A 14,263-nucleotide genomic window follows, 5' to 3' on the forward strand; every position below is an offset into this window, starting at 1 on the left:
ACATGTTGTAGGATGGCTGGAGAGGAGAAGTTTGGATACTTCTGCCTCGGTGAGGGGACAGAAGGAGAAGATGGGAGCTAGAGCGGTGGATGTGGGTGATCGGAGGTCCTGCGGAGTTGAGAACTGGTGGCTGATTGTTCTAGTTTTGTCTGTGAAAAAAGAGGCAAAGTCATCAGCGGTTATCAAAGTGGTGGGAGGTGGAGGGGGGGGGGACAGAGGAGAGAATTAAATGTTCTGAAGAGATTACGCATGTCTGGAGCACTGGTGATCTTGTTGTGGAAATGTGAGGATTTGGCAGTGTGGACTTCAGTAGAGAAAGATGAAAGCAAAGACTGATACCTACTCAGGTCCGACGGATCGTTTGATTTGCGCCATTTTCTCTCTGCCGCTCTGAGTTTGGTCCGATTCTCTCGAAGAACATCGGATAACCAGGGGTTAGAAGGAGCAGCCCGTGCTGGCCTAGAGGAGAGAGGACAGATGTCGTCTAGACAAGAGGTTAAGGTAGAGCATAAAGTGTCAGTGGCTGCATTTACATCCAGAGAAGAGAAATGGGTAGGCGAGGGAAGAGAGGAGGACACTACAGAGGAAAGAAGGGAGGGGGAAAGGGAGCGTAGGTTGCGTCTGAAAGTAACCGGTAAGGGAGATGGTGGCACCTGAGTTGAAAAATGTAACGTAAATGTAATGAAGAAATGGTCAGAGATATGAAGTGGTTGTACCAGAATGTTATCTGTAGAACAATTGCGTGTATAAATTAAGTCGAGTTGGTTACCAGATTTGTGCGTGCTAGTAGTGGTGAGGCGTTTGAGATCAAATGAAGCTAGGAGTGACTGGAAGTCTGTAGCATAAGGCCTGTCTAGGTGAATGTTGAAATCGCCGAAGACTAAGAGTGGAGTGCCATCCTCCATGAAAGACGACAGCAGTCCGTCCAGCTCGTCTAGGAAGGTTGGTGGTATTTGGCCCGGCGGACGATAGATTACCACAATCTGGAGTCTTATAGGAGCTGTCACAGTAACAGCATGCGATTCAAATGAGTTGAGATTGCCTAGGGGAGAGTGGGTAGAGTATTTCCAATTGTTAGAAATGAGCAAGCCAGTGCCCCCACCCCGGCCAACTTGCCTAGGGGTGTGAGAGAAAGAGAAATTGTGAGAGAGAGCAGCTGGGGTTGCCGTGTCTTCTGGACGAATCCAGGTCTCAGTCAAGCCCAGGATGCTGAGTGTGGAATGTAAAGAAAATGCAGAAATGAAGTCGGCTTTGTTGACAGCTGACTGGCAATTCCAAAGACCTACAGAGAAAGAAAGAGGTGCAGTGGAAGATGTAGAGATAGTGCGCAGGTTAGCAGGGTTACGCGACCTTCTGCATGTATTTTTAGAGCGAGGTAGAGAGAGAACCGGAATGGTTTGGAAACACATGATAGAGGATAGGAAAGCGTGAGGGAAGATATAAAGGATACTTAAGTGTGTGCTCGGTGTCGTTGCTCGGTTAAAGTCGCGCAGGAAAAAGTTGTCTGTCTTTACACAAGGAGGCTGAGCGTTTCCGCTGACATCAACTAAATACAGTCTAAGAAACTAGAGTGAAAACAGCTGTTGCCGTCTTCTGATCAGCCAATAAGGTTAAAGGACTGCTAAATAGCTCAAGACGAAACTAACACTTTGCACAAACACAAAGGCTCGTTCTCAGCTGAGGCGCAAATTATTCAAATTTCCAGTAAGTGCAATTAACAGAAAAAACTACGAAAAAGCACAGTAGAAATAGGTAGGAAACGAACTATTCCTTCCTAGTAGCAAGTAAATTATTTAAACAACAGAACTGCAACCAAGTTATTCAAAGCACTTACGCAGCTGTAGTCTGTCTCTTCTGGTGACAAATCGGCTTTCCCAACCTTAGAGTAGCGACCAGCAGTTTAAATACTTTAACAGTCGCTGTTGCCGTCTTCTGATCAGCCAATAAGGTTAAAGGACTGCTAAATAGCTCAAGACGAAACTAACACTTTGCACAAACACAAAGGCTCGTTCTCAGCTGAGGCGCAAATTATTCAAATTTCCAGTAAGTGCAATTAACAGAAAAAACAACGAAAAAGCACAGTAGAAATAGGTAGGAAACGAACTATTCCTTCCTAGTAGCAAGTAAATTATTTAAACTATGCGCACCCAACTGAACGTGAGGGGCCCCATAGCAAATTCAGTGCAGAGGGCCCAGAATTCCTAGTGATGCCACTGCTTCAGTCTATTGGAAGACTAAGGCCCTGTCCCAAATGGAACACTTCATGTGCATTCGGCGGCCATTGTAAGTCCGTAAGACCGCAAGTGCACATGAAATGTTTCGTTTGGGACAGGGCCTGTTTTTAGACTAAATAGCGTTTTGCTTCAATCTTGTGGTTGAATAACGCATTGCCACATTCAACACACAAGCTGCTATAGTGAAAGAAAGCATTTTATTTACAATTACACATTGATTTGTGTGATGTTTACCATTTTTTCTAACAATAATCTTTAAAATTTAATAAACAATTTATATACTACTGCTAATTGAATGGGTAACAGGGTTGCACATTTATCCTAAATTTGGGAGTTTGGAAATTATATTTTGTAATTATTTATAAAGATATGTATTCCTATAAATTATTATTTTTTAAATATATATATTTTTTTGGTTAACAGGTTTTAAATGGTTGAGCATAATGATCGAAGTCTATAAACTGAGAAAATGGAATGAGATACTTGTTTAACAGTCATGGTGTATAAATGATGTTAATTGCTTGGTGTAACAATTTTTAAAGAATTTTTCTTTATTTCTTGTAAGAAGAAAATCATATGATAAGTTTTAAGTGAGCATATATCAGTCTCTGTATCTCATTAGGTGTTGGTGCTGTAATTATCCTGGAGTGCTTCCTCTCTCTGAAAGCTTTCAAGTCTCCTGTGTGACTATTTTATGCCCCTGGTGTATGTGTGTGTGTGTGTGTGTGTTTGTGTTTGTGTTTGTGTTTGTTTGTGTGCGTGTGTGTGTGTGTGTGTGTGCATCCTCACTGAAGTGTCTTTATATGATGGAGGAGTCATTTTGAGAGCTGATGTTCTATTGATACAGTAGACTATATATGGTGAAATTTCACATTAGTCACACGTTTATTTTTACTTAAAATTTTAAGATAAACATTTAAACAACTAATAAAAAAAAAGCCATTTTACAATATTATTCATTTTACAGAGTTGAGTTTATTATGTATTAATGTCATGCTAACATAGGCACTAATCGACGTTTACACTAATAGACATTTTTAGGACATATGCCATTAATTATCAGTGCTTTTATCTCATCTCTGCAGGTGTTTGGCTTTGATGCTGTAAATAAACTGGAGAGCTTCCTGTCTCCTGTAAGTCTTTTATATATATATATATATATATATATATATATATATATATATATATATATATATATATATATATATATATATATCTGTGTGTGTACTTCCCCACAGTGAGGTTCCTTGATGTATGGGGAGGAGGAGTTCATCAGCACTGACAGTTTTGATATATATGGAGAAAGTCAGAAAAGCGTCCTCTGATTTGTCACTGAAGTTGTTTGATGATTTCCTCTGTTGTGTCTAATAAGGTAATAGCGAGTGTGATTGGAGGGTGTTGGACCTCTTTTTCTGTCATTAAGGGGGCTGAGAGGATGCCTGTACGTCTGTATCATCAGTGCGGAGAAGCTTGTACTGGGTGTTGAGTTAATCATGCTGAGGATGATGGGAAGATACCTGACACACATTTTACTTTCTGCAGTTTTAATACTCATCACAGCTGGTAAGTACATAAGGAATGAAACAGATGAAGTTATTTTGAGATGTTATTTCAGAGTCAAGCTTATAATTTTAAGCAATTACTGTGGTGTCTCAGATAATAATAATAATAATGATTAATCATGTTTATTGTTTATTTACAGAATACCAGAGGCATGCACTATTTTATTATTTATTTATTTCCCTATCTTGATTTGTGCTTAATTGAGATAAAAGCTTATACTGTAGATAAAGAGATAAAAGCTTCTAGATATACTGCATGATACAGAGAAAAAAGAAAGAAATATTAAATGTAAAAGCGTAGGTGTTCCATTTGTCTAGTTGCCACACTTTGTCACCATATGCATTAATTTTTCTCTTCCTTCTCTTCCTCTCCCATCCTCATTCTAATCCCGTCATCTTTCTGTCATTGCTTCAGCTCAATATATAGATTGTGTGAATGTGAGGTTGGTTGGTGGTCACAGTCGCTGTGCTGGTAGAGTGGAGGTTCATCATAGAGGTCAGTGGGGAACAGTGTGTGATGATGACTGGGATTTGGTTGATGCTGCAGTGGTGTGTAGAGAGCTGGACTGTGGAGAACCTGTAGATGCTCTGGGTGATGCTCACTTTGGACCGGGATCAGGACCAATCTGGATGAGTTTTGTCTTGTGTTGGGGATCAGAATCCACACTAAAGAACTGTGGGTCAGGAGGATGGGATAGACACAACTGTGATCATAATAAAGATGCTGGAGTCATCTGCTCAGGTAAAGTACTATACGTACTCTAAGTATTATCTGTGTAAAACTTTTGCACTTACATACTGGTTTATCATTTTTTTATTTTATTTTCCAATTATTTTACATTTATCAGTTATCGCTATCTTGAGTATCTGTAAATGAAGATTTGTTTGTTTACTGTTGTTTATTTTGTGCATTTGTATTGTTTTATTTAGAAGTCAGGCTGGTTGGAGGTTCTCGCTGCTCTGGGAGGTTAGAGATACTTCATAATCAGTCGTGGATGTCAGTGTGTGACGCTGCCTTTGACCAGCAGGATGCAGAGGTTGTGTGTAGAGAGCTGGACTGTGGGGCTCCTGTACAGGTGCTGGGAGCAGCTGCTTTTGATAAAGGAGACGCTCAGATGTGGACACAGGAGATTCAGTGCAGAGGAAATGAATCTCAGATTCACTTCTGTCCAACATCACCATCAAATCAAAACAACTGTTCACATGAGTTCAACATTGGTTTACTGTGTACTGGTAGGAGTTCAAAATGCAACAAAGCAGTTTTATTTCATTTTATTTTCATTTCTATTTCATGTAAATTTCCACTTACCTTTTCTATTTCCTTTCTGTGTTTCTTACATTCCTAGGCATAATAAATGTGAGACTGGTAAATGGTACCAGTCGCTGTGCTGGTACAGTGGAGGTTCTTCATAGAGGTCAGTGGGGAACAGTGTGTGGTGCTGGCTGGGATTTGGCTGATGCTGCAGTGGTGTGTAGAGAACTGGACTGTGGAGAACCTGTAGATGCTCTGGATGATGCTCACTTTGGATCAGGATCAAGACCAGTCTTAATGAAAATTGCTATTTGTACTGGATCAGAGTCTACACTTAAGAAATGTGGATATGTACATTTGCCTGACAAATGTCTTGATAAGAGTGCTCAAGTCATATGTTCAGGTACATTAAAAGTGTTGTATTATTATAGAAAACAGATGTGCCAAAAGCACCCATTCCATGACTGTTTTCACTTTCTTGTTTGGTAAAATAATTGACATTAAAAAAAAAACCCTGATTGAAATCTATGGAAAACCCAATGGCCCTGTGGACCTCATTGGCATACACAAGCAGTAGCCATAGCAATTCTGCAAGACCCCAAATTAACCTCAGGTGCTCTATTCAGGACAGGGCCTTGGAGGTGGAGACGTGTCCTCTTATGTACCTTTAAAATAAGGCATGATTTTGTTGATATGTGTTTACTTATTTAGAAGTCAGGCTGGTTGGAGGTTCTCGCTGCTCTGGGAGGTTAGAGATAGTTCATGATCAGACGTGGATGTCAGTGTGTGACGCTGCCTTTGACCAGCAGGATGCAGAGGTTGTGTGTAGAGAGCTGGACTGTGGGGCTCCTGTACAGGTGCTGGGGCCAGCTGCTTTTGGGAAAGGAGACGCTCAGATGTGGACACAAGAGATTCAGTGCAGAGGAAATGAGTCTCAGATTCACCTCTGTCCAACATCACTATCACATGAAAACAACTGTTCACATGGATACAGTGTTGGACTTGTGTGTGCAGGTTTGTGGGTTTTCTTTTAATAAACTGAAATTAGTTGAATTGAGTGTCCCTTGAATTTAGAATAAATATTACTTCCATAGTTTTTTATCTTAGTGTGTTACTTTTTTCTTTCCTTCTGTCTGTATCTTTTTTTTTATCTCTCTACATTTATTATATAGACGATATGAGAGTGAGGTTGGTTGGTGGCAACAGTCGCTGTGCTGGTAGAGTGGAGGTTTTTCACAGAGGTCAGTGGGGAACAGTGTGTGGTGTTGACTTTGATATGGCTGATGCTGCAGTGGTGTGCAGAGAGCTGGACTGTGGAGAACCTGTAGATGTTCTGGTTGATGCTCATTTTGAATCAGGATCAGGAGCAATCTGGCCAAATCGCAAGTTATGTACTGGATCAGAGTCTACACTTAAGAATTGTGGATCAGTACAATGGGGTTCATATCTCTGTGATCATACTAAAGATGCAGGAGTCATCTGTTCAGGTAAGCTGCTCCAAAGCCCCTCTGTTTTATGTTACTCATGATCCACCTGCCTGAAAGGGGTAGTTAAACAAAAATGAGAATACTTTATTTACCCTCATGCCAAACCAAACCAGGATGACTTTCTTCTGTGGCGCACAAGGTATGGAGGGTATTTTTTTTTTTTGTCACTTTGGTGCATTTACAGCCCCATTCTTAATTCACTTAAATTATATTGAAAAGACTGGCCAGGATATTCAGAAATATTCTCTTTTTTGTGTTTCATGAAAAGAAAGGAATTCATAAGCATTTCGATTAAGATGAGGATGAATTTCCCCCCCACAATCAAAACACATGCAGGATAGGTCAATTTCTTATCTCTTGCCACTTCAGGTGCCAGACTTATTGGAAACACAAGTTGCTCTGGGAGGTTAGAGATACTTCATGATCAGACGTGGATGTCAGTGTGTGATGCTGCCTTTGACCAGCAGGATGCAGAGGTTGTGTGTAGAGAGCTGGACTGTGGGGCTCCTGTACAGGTGCTGGGAGCAGCTGCTTTTGGCAAAGAAGACACTCAGATGTGGACACAAGAGATTCAGTGCAGAGGAAATGAATCTCAGATTCACCTCTGTCCAGCATCCCTTTATAAAAACCATTGTTCAGATGATCATTTCCAGGGGTTGTTCTGTGCTGGTAAGAAATAAAGTAAAATGAGAGTAATATCTTTTTAATATTCTACATTTTACTCCTAGTTTCTCTCTGTATTCTTTTGTTACTTAGAGAGAAAGAATGTGAGGTTGGTTGGTGGTAACAGTCGCTGTGCTGGTAGAGTGGAGGTTTTTCATAGAGGTCAGTGGGGAACAGTGTGTGGTGATTTCTGGGATATGTCTGAAGCCAGAGTGGTGTGTAGAGAGCTGGACTGTGGAGAATCTGTCGATGCTCTGACAGATGATGACTTTGGGCAAGAATCAGGACCGATCTGGATGAGTGCTGTATTATGTATTGGATCAGAGTCTACACTGAAGAACTGTGGGTCATCAGGATGGAGCATAAATAGATGTACTCCCAATTCAAATGCGGGGGTCATCTGTTCAGGTAAATAATGGTGTACTTCTAAGCGTTAAAGGGTTAGTTCACACAAAAATAAAAATTCTGTAATTAATTACTCACCCTCATGCCGTTCCAAACTCGTAAGATCTTCGTTCATCTTTGGAACACAAATTAAGATATTTTTGATTCATCCCATGAGCTCTCTGACCCTCCCATAGACAGCAAGTGTCCTTACATGATCAAGGTCCAGAAACGTAACAAGGACATCGGTAAAAAAATCCATGTGACATCAGGGGGTTCAACCGCAATTTTACGAAGGTATGAGAATACTTTTTGTGCGCAAAAGAAAAAAATAACGACTTTATTCAACAATTTGTCTCTTCCGCGTCAACCTGGTGCCATTTTGGAGAGTATCCACTGAATGTAAACAGCATATCCTGTCAGCGGCGCCACGCTTTGAACCCCTGATGTCACATGGATTATTTTACCAATCTCCTTGCTACGTTTCTGGACCTTGATCGTGTAAGGACACTTGCTGTCTATGGGAGGGTCAGAGACCTCTCAGATTCCATCAACAATATCTTAATTTGTGTTCCGAAGATGAACAGAGGTCTTACGGGTTTGGAACTACATGAGGGTGAGAAATTAATGACAGAATTTTCATTTTTGGGTGAACTATCCCTTTAAGTATTTTTTCCCTACTTCTTGGCCATGGATTTATGTTTATGCAAAGAATTATTGTGTTTTATGAGGAAAACATTTTGTATACTAACATAGCTGTATTGTTACATGTTTTATCTGCATTACGTCTGTATTTTATGTGTTTTCTATACTGTGCACTGTGGTTCATGCAATATAAACAGGTCATAAGCCTTCCAGACTTGCTGCTGGATTTCACCTGTGCTCTGGGAGGCTAGAGATACTTCATGATCAGACGTGGATGTCAGTGTGTGATGCTGCCTTTGACCAGCAGGATGCAGAGGTTGTGTGTAGAGAGCTGAACTGTGGGGCTCCTGTACAGGTGCTGGGAGCAGCTGCTTTTGGCAAAGGAGACACTCAGATGTGGAACAAAGAGATTCAGTGTAGAGGAAATGAGTCTCAGATTTCATTCTGTTCAATATCATCATCACACAAACACAACTGCAGCAGTGACAATAATGTGGTCTTGAAATGTTCTGGTAAAGAATCAATATTCAGTGTCTCTTCCTTTATTTGTATTGGAAGATTTACTATAATCAATCTTAAAGTAATAGTTCACCCAAAAAGGAAAATTATGTGATTGTTTACTCACCCTGAAGTTGTTGCAAACCTGTATGTTGGTAACCAAACTGGTGATGGTAGCTCTTGACTTCCATTGTAATGAAAAAGTACTATGGAGGTCAATGGCTAACATCAACTCTTCAGTTACCAACATTCTTCAAAATATTTTATTCTGTGTTTAACAGAAGAAAGAAACTCATACAAGTTTGGAAGAAGTGGAGGGAGAGTAAATGATGACAGAACTCTAATATTTGGGTATCCTATAACTTTAAATATATTATATTATAATTATATATGTTATTCCCTAAGTTGTTTTTTTTTTTTTTTTTGCATTGTTACTGAAAAGTAAAGAATTATTTGACGATGTCACACACATAAAGAGAAAGATTTTCTCAATCAACATATGTTATATGATTCTTTTTTTTTTTTTTTTTAATGGGCCTCATAATGACAAAAAAATTTTGTCCAGGTTACACAGATCTCAGACTGGTAAACGGTTCAGACTCTTGTTCTGGAAGAGTGGAGCTTCGGTTCATCAAAGAGTGGGGCACAGTGTGTGATGCATGCTGGGATATGAGAGCTGCCAGTGTCCTCTGTAGACAGCTGAATTGTGGGATTGCTGTGTCTGTTGTGGGATCAGACTGGTTTGGAGAGGGAAGTGGTGAAATCTGGGCTGATGTGTTTGATTGTGACGGGAATGAAACAAAACTCTCAGAATGTTCCATCTCTTCATGGAGTCGAGCTGAATGTTCTCATAGACGAGATGTTGGAGTCATCTGCTCTAGTGAGTCCATTAACTGTGCGATTTACTGATACTTACTGATGATGATTTATTTATGCTGCTGAGAGACTCAATAATAAAAAATATTCATCTCACTACATGTATTTCAAACATTAATTTCAGTCTAAAATATTAATGCTCTCGTCTCATTATTCATTTCTGAATGTAAATCGTATTCTCAGACTTGCAAAATTTTTGTAAAACAGTTCTTCTCTACAGGTTCCTCTCTGTCTCTTCATGATGGTCTGGTGCGGTTGTCTGGAGAGAGACAGTGTGAGGGGGAGCTGGAAGTTTCCATCCATCAGGTCTGGAGGAGAGTTCTGCTGGACTCCTGGAGTCTCACTGAATCCTCTGTGGTCTGCAGACAGCTGGGCTGTGGCTCTGTGCTCAACTTCTATGGCTCCTCTTCATCCAGTCCTGAACACAGTCATGAGTGTGTGACGGGCTTCCAGTGCTCTGGGAGTGAAGCTCATCTGGGGAACTGCAGCTCTCCACAAACTCTCAACTGCAGCTCCACACAACAGCTGTCAATCACCTGCCTTGGTGAGAACAACAACATCTGGACAGATTCTCCAGTTGTTCATGATCAATAATATGTTTTTCTTTCTCTGAATATCAGGTCGCGGGTCCATCAGGCTGGTGGGTTCTGGGGGAGACTGTGCAGGGAGGCTGGAGGTTTTTCACAGTGGCTCATGGGGAACAGTGTGTGATGACTCCTGGGATATTAAAGATGCCCATGTGGTGTGCAGACAGCTGCAGTGTGGAGTGGCCCTCAGTAACCAGCAGGTACCAGCCTGGTTTGGTCCTGGTTCTGGACCCATATGGCTGGATGAGGTGGACTGTGAGGGGAATGAGACGTCCCTGTGGAGCTGCTCTTCTCCAGGCTGGGGAAAACATGACTGTAATCACAAGGAGGATGTAGGAGTTGTGTGCTCAGGTAAACAGTTGCGGGGACAAAAAGTATATTTAAAGTAGTGCGCACACATCTAAACAAACTATTACAGGTGGTTGAAAAAAATGAATAAAAAAAAAACTGTGGGTCAAAACATTGTATTGTGAAAGCTGAGTATATGCTCCTGTTTACATCTAGAGTTTAAAGAGATCAGGTTAACTGAGGGCTGTGAAGGGAATGTGGAGGTTTTCTACAATGGATCCTGGGGAAATGTGTGCTGGAACCAGATGGACAGAGACACAGCGAGTCTGATCTGTCAAGAGCTGAACTGTGGAAGATCTGGTGCTTTTTCCAATTCTATAGCAAGAGTGAAATCAGCTCGTAACTGGCTGGATGAAGTGAAATGTCGACCACATGATTCAAGTCTGTGGCACTGTCCATCTTTACCCTGGGGACAGAATGACTGCAATTGGGATGAAGTGGCCACAATCACCTGTTCAGGTATTATAATCTAATCTAATCTAATCTAATCTAATCTAATCTAATCTAATATCTAATCTAATATAATATAAACTTCCATTAATTACAGAACAGAAAAGTGAGTCCCCTCAAAGCTATTTGACTTGGTCCACATTTCCCCACCAGAGACAGTGTTCAGGTAAGTTCATTTGATGGCATAGAATATCTTAACACTCATACTGTATGTCAGGGGTGGTCAATGTCGATCCTGGAGAGCCATAGTCCTTCAGTTTTGCTCCAACCTTGACAAAAACTCACCTGCCTGTAGCTTTCTAGTAGACCTTTATTAGTAGGTTCAGGTGTGTTTGATTAGGGTTGAAGCTGAACTTTGTAGTACTGTGGCTCTCCAGCACTGACATTGGTCCATACCTCCTGTATGTAATGTATCAATGTAATTGTGTTCTGGGAGCATTTGATCTCATGCACCGCACACTGGTGCTGCTGTTCTAACAATACTATGCTGCTGATAATGTGTTGACTTGTCTATATAATTTAGAACGTCTAGCTCTCAGACTGAGTGGAGGTAAGGGCCGGTGCTCTGGGAGGCTGGAGGTGTATCATAACGCTGTGTGGGGCTCAGTCTGTGATGATCAGTGGGACATCAGCGATGCTCAGGTGGTCTGCAGGCAGCTGGGTTGTGGAGCAGCACTGAGGGCTGATGGGAATTCAGTCTTTGGTGCTGGTGAAGGTGTTGTGTGGCTGAACAGAGTCGAGTGCAGAGGGAATGAGATTCACCTGTGGGACTGTCCTCTCTCCCTGAAAAACCACACTGACTGCTCCCACAAAGAGCACGCTGGGCTCACCTGTGCAGGTCACAACAAACACTTCAAAATATTTGCTAATTTTAGTGCAATAATATTTGTTTATTTAAATCAAGAATTTGCATGAGTGTTAATGTTTGTCTCTTTTCTCAGATTTCCCAGATGTGTTAGTGTCCACTACTTCTGCAACAACAACATCAGCTTCTCCTCCAGTTCGCTCAACATCAGTCTCTCCTCCACAAACTTCTCCAGCAGCGTCTCTCTCCGTCCCCCCAGTGCTTGTGATTGTACTGGGAGTTGTGCTCTTACTGCTCTTAGTGCCACTGCTTATACTGATTCAGCAGAACAGAGTGATGAGGAGAGGTAGGAGAGATCCAGAGACTGTCATATTGTGTCTTATTCAGTGTGTGATCAGTCATGTGTTGTGAACTGACAGCAGGTTTGTCTGTCTACACTCACAGCTCTCTCTAAGAGGAGACACAGGACGACGACTGAGGCCGTTTATGAGGAGATTCAGCGCAGACACAATCACTTCACTCAGAGGGGTGAGTAACTGTCATAGTTTCTGATTTGTGGAGCTTAACAGGGTCATCAATTTATTTAGAGGGGTGTGTGGAGTAAATCACACCGATTCATTTGTGGATACATTTTTTTGTGTGCTATTTGAAATTGTAATTTAAAAGTGGGGATTTTAGCTGATTTTTGATTGTGAACATGCATCTGATGGTTCTAATCTCCATAACAGGAAGTGTCCTTTCTGCAGAACAGCATTCTGGATATGAAGAGGCTGATGAGCTTCTTTCAGGTTAGAGGACTGAAATATTATGTTACTTGCTATATACAGAAATGTACGGAGCCCTTTAAGGGACATGGTGGTGGGAAAAATTCAGGGTGAGTGAAAAAAATTTGGGGTGGGAGAAAAAAATTATTTTTGCGTTCTCTCTCAAAGATATTTGCGTTCCCTCGCAAAACTTTTGCTTTTTGTATGGGGGAGAAAACGTTTATCGTGCAATTCAGCTCATATTTTGGGCTTGCATGTACACAGTACATATTTTTAATACATATATAATGGGCTATAGCATATTTGATCTTTTTTTTATCATCTTCATTAGGCCGCGTTAAGCGTTTTATGAACCACTGCAAGCTGTTCCGTTCTGGGCTCATCTGCTTTTCTGTGTGGAATATAAACTGTAATCAGATTTGGTATTTTATAAAAAAATCACCGTATTTGTTCATATAGCCTAAGCGTTTTCTATGGGGGAGAAAAAGCTTAACGTGCAGGGAGTTGCATTCATATTCTGGGTTATTCTGCTTTATTAATAGTAATATTATTAATAATGTTATTAATATTAGCCTAATAATTTTTTTAGTATTTATTATTATCGAATTTGGTCTTCCAATGTCACTGTTTTAAAACATCAAGCCACATTAAGAGTTAGTATCATAGCACATTATCATAGTACAGGTTAATATTATTTTTATAATTATTTCTACAAGTTTTAACACTTGATTTATATGCATTTTAATTAGGCATATGCATCTAGTTTTGTACACTTAATGACTGCATTGCATTTTTCATTGTTTTGTTGTAGATGACTTACCAGTAAACTATGATGATGTTGTTATTGTACCACAGTTCTGCAATGATAATAATGCAGGTAGGGGGTGTCAAATTTCACCCTTGTACATACAAACATAGTTGCATTTTTTTCTTTAGTTTTTCTTCAAATTATAGTTGCATATATGTAATCTTGTGTAATTAATAATAGACATTTATATTATCAGAGGGTGTTCAGGAGGAGTATGATGATCTGAAGAATGTCGAGGTATATGTGAGTGACATGTTTGGTACGTTATTGGCACTTTTTTTTTTTTTTTACCTTAAACTGAATTTTTGAGTTTTAATAATTGCTTTGTGTTTTAATTTTTTTGTGGTCACAATACCTCATTTAACTTCACTGCTAATATTGATGTGTTGATTTTAATACTATTTTAAAAGCATATATTGATGCATTAATTTGCTTTTGTTTTCTAATAACAGACTATGATGATGTGGAGGAGGTGCCAAGAAAACATGAAGGGACTGAATAACTGAAAGCACACCCACTGCCTCAAATCCTTTTAAAGTGTTTGTGCTCTTATATACTGTGTGTTCGCTACAATCCAATTGTTTGTTACATTTTGTATATGTACTTAAATCAATGACCTTTAGCCAGAAACAATATTTAGAAAAAATATATCACATTGATTTTGTAATCCAATTGTAACCTTTCTGTCATGTATACTTAGAACAAAAAAACAACAACAAAAAAAAAATTCCTAACACTTGATCAATTTGTATGTAATTGTGTTATGATTTCAGTTTTTTTTTACCATTTACCAAAACTTATTTGTTGTTGTCATTAAATACTTCTCAATATAGTATAATAATAATAATGAATTAGTTGATCACATATTTGATGTTGCTGCTGCTGCTGTCAAAAACTTAT

General features: G+C 40.0%; 1 pseudogene across 1 annotated transcript in view; it reads left to right on the top strand.

Annotated features, from left to right (window-relative positions):
• Nucleotides 1-13,865, top strand: part of LOC306859028 (scavenger receptor cysteine-rich type 1 protein M130-like) — a 50,027-nt pseudogene extending 36,162 nt beyond the window's left edge. The window contains exons 6-22 of the transcript in view: nt 4,727-5,029; nt 5,143-5,361; nt 6,221-6,535; nt 6,905-7,198; nt 7,292-7,606; nt 8,425-8,739; nt 9,291-9,605; nt 9,822-10,145; nt 10,222-10,539; nt 10,693-10,995; nt 11,510-11,824; nt 11,928-12,137; nt 12,236-12,319; nt 12,520-12,579; nt 13,367-13,432; nt 13,560-13,622; nt 13,816-13,865. The product of the transcript in view is annotated as a scavenger receptor cysteine-rich type 1 protein M130-like (transcript). The remainder of the gene's footprint in view (nt 1-4,726; nt 5,030-5,142; nt 5,362-6,220; nt 6,536-6,904; nt 7,199-7,291; nt 7,607-8,424; nt 8,740-9,290; nt 9,606-9,821; nt 10,146-10,221; nt 10,540-10,692; nt 10,996-11,509; nt 11,825-11,927; nt 12,138-12,235; nt 12,320-12,519; nt 12,580-13,366; nt 13,433-13,559; nt 13,623-13,815) is intronic.
• The last annotated feature ends 398 nt before the right edge of the window (nt 13,866-14,263 follow it).

This window comes from Barbus barbus (genome assembly GCF_936440315.1).
Source record: "Barbus barbus genome assembly, chromosome: 39".
NCBI classification, from domain to species: Eukaryota; Metazoa; Chordata; class Actinopteri; order Cypriniformes; family Cyprinidae; genus Barbus; species Barbus barbus.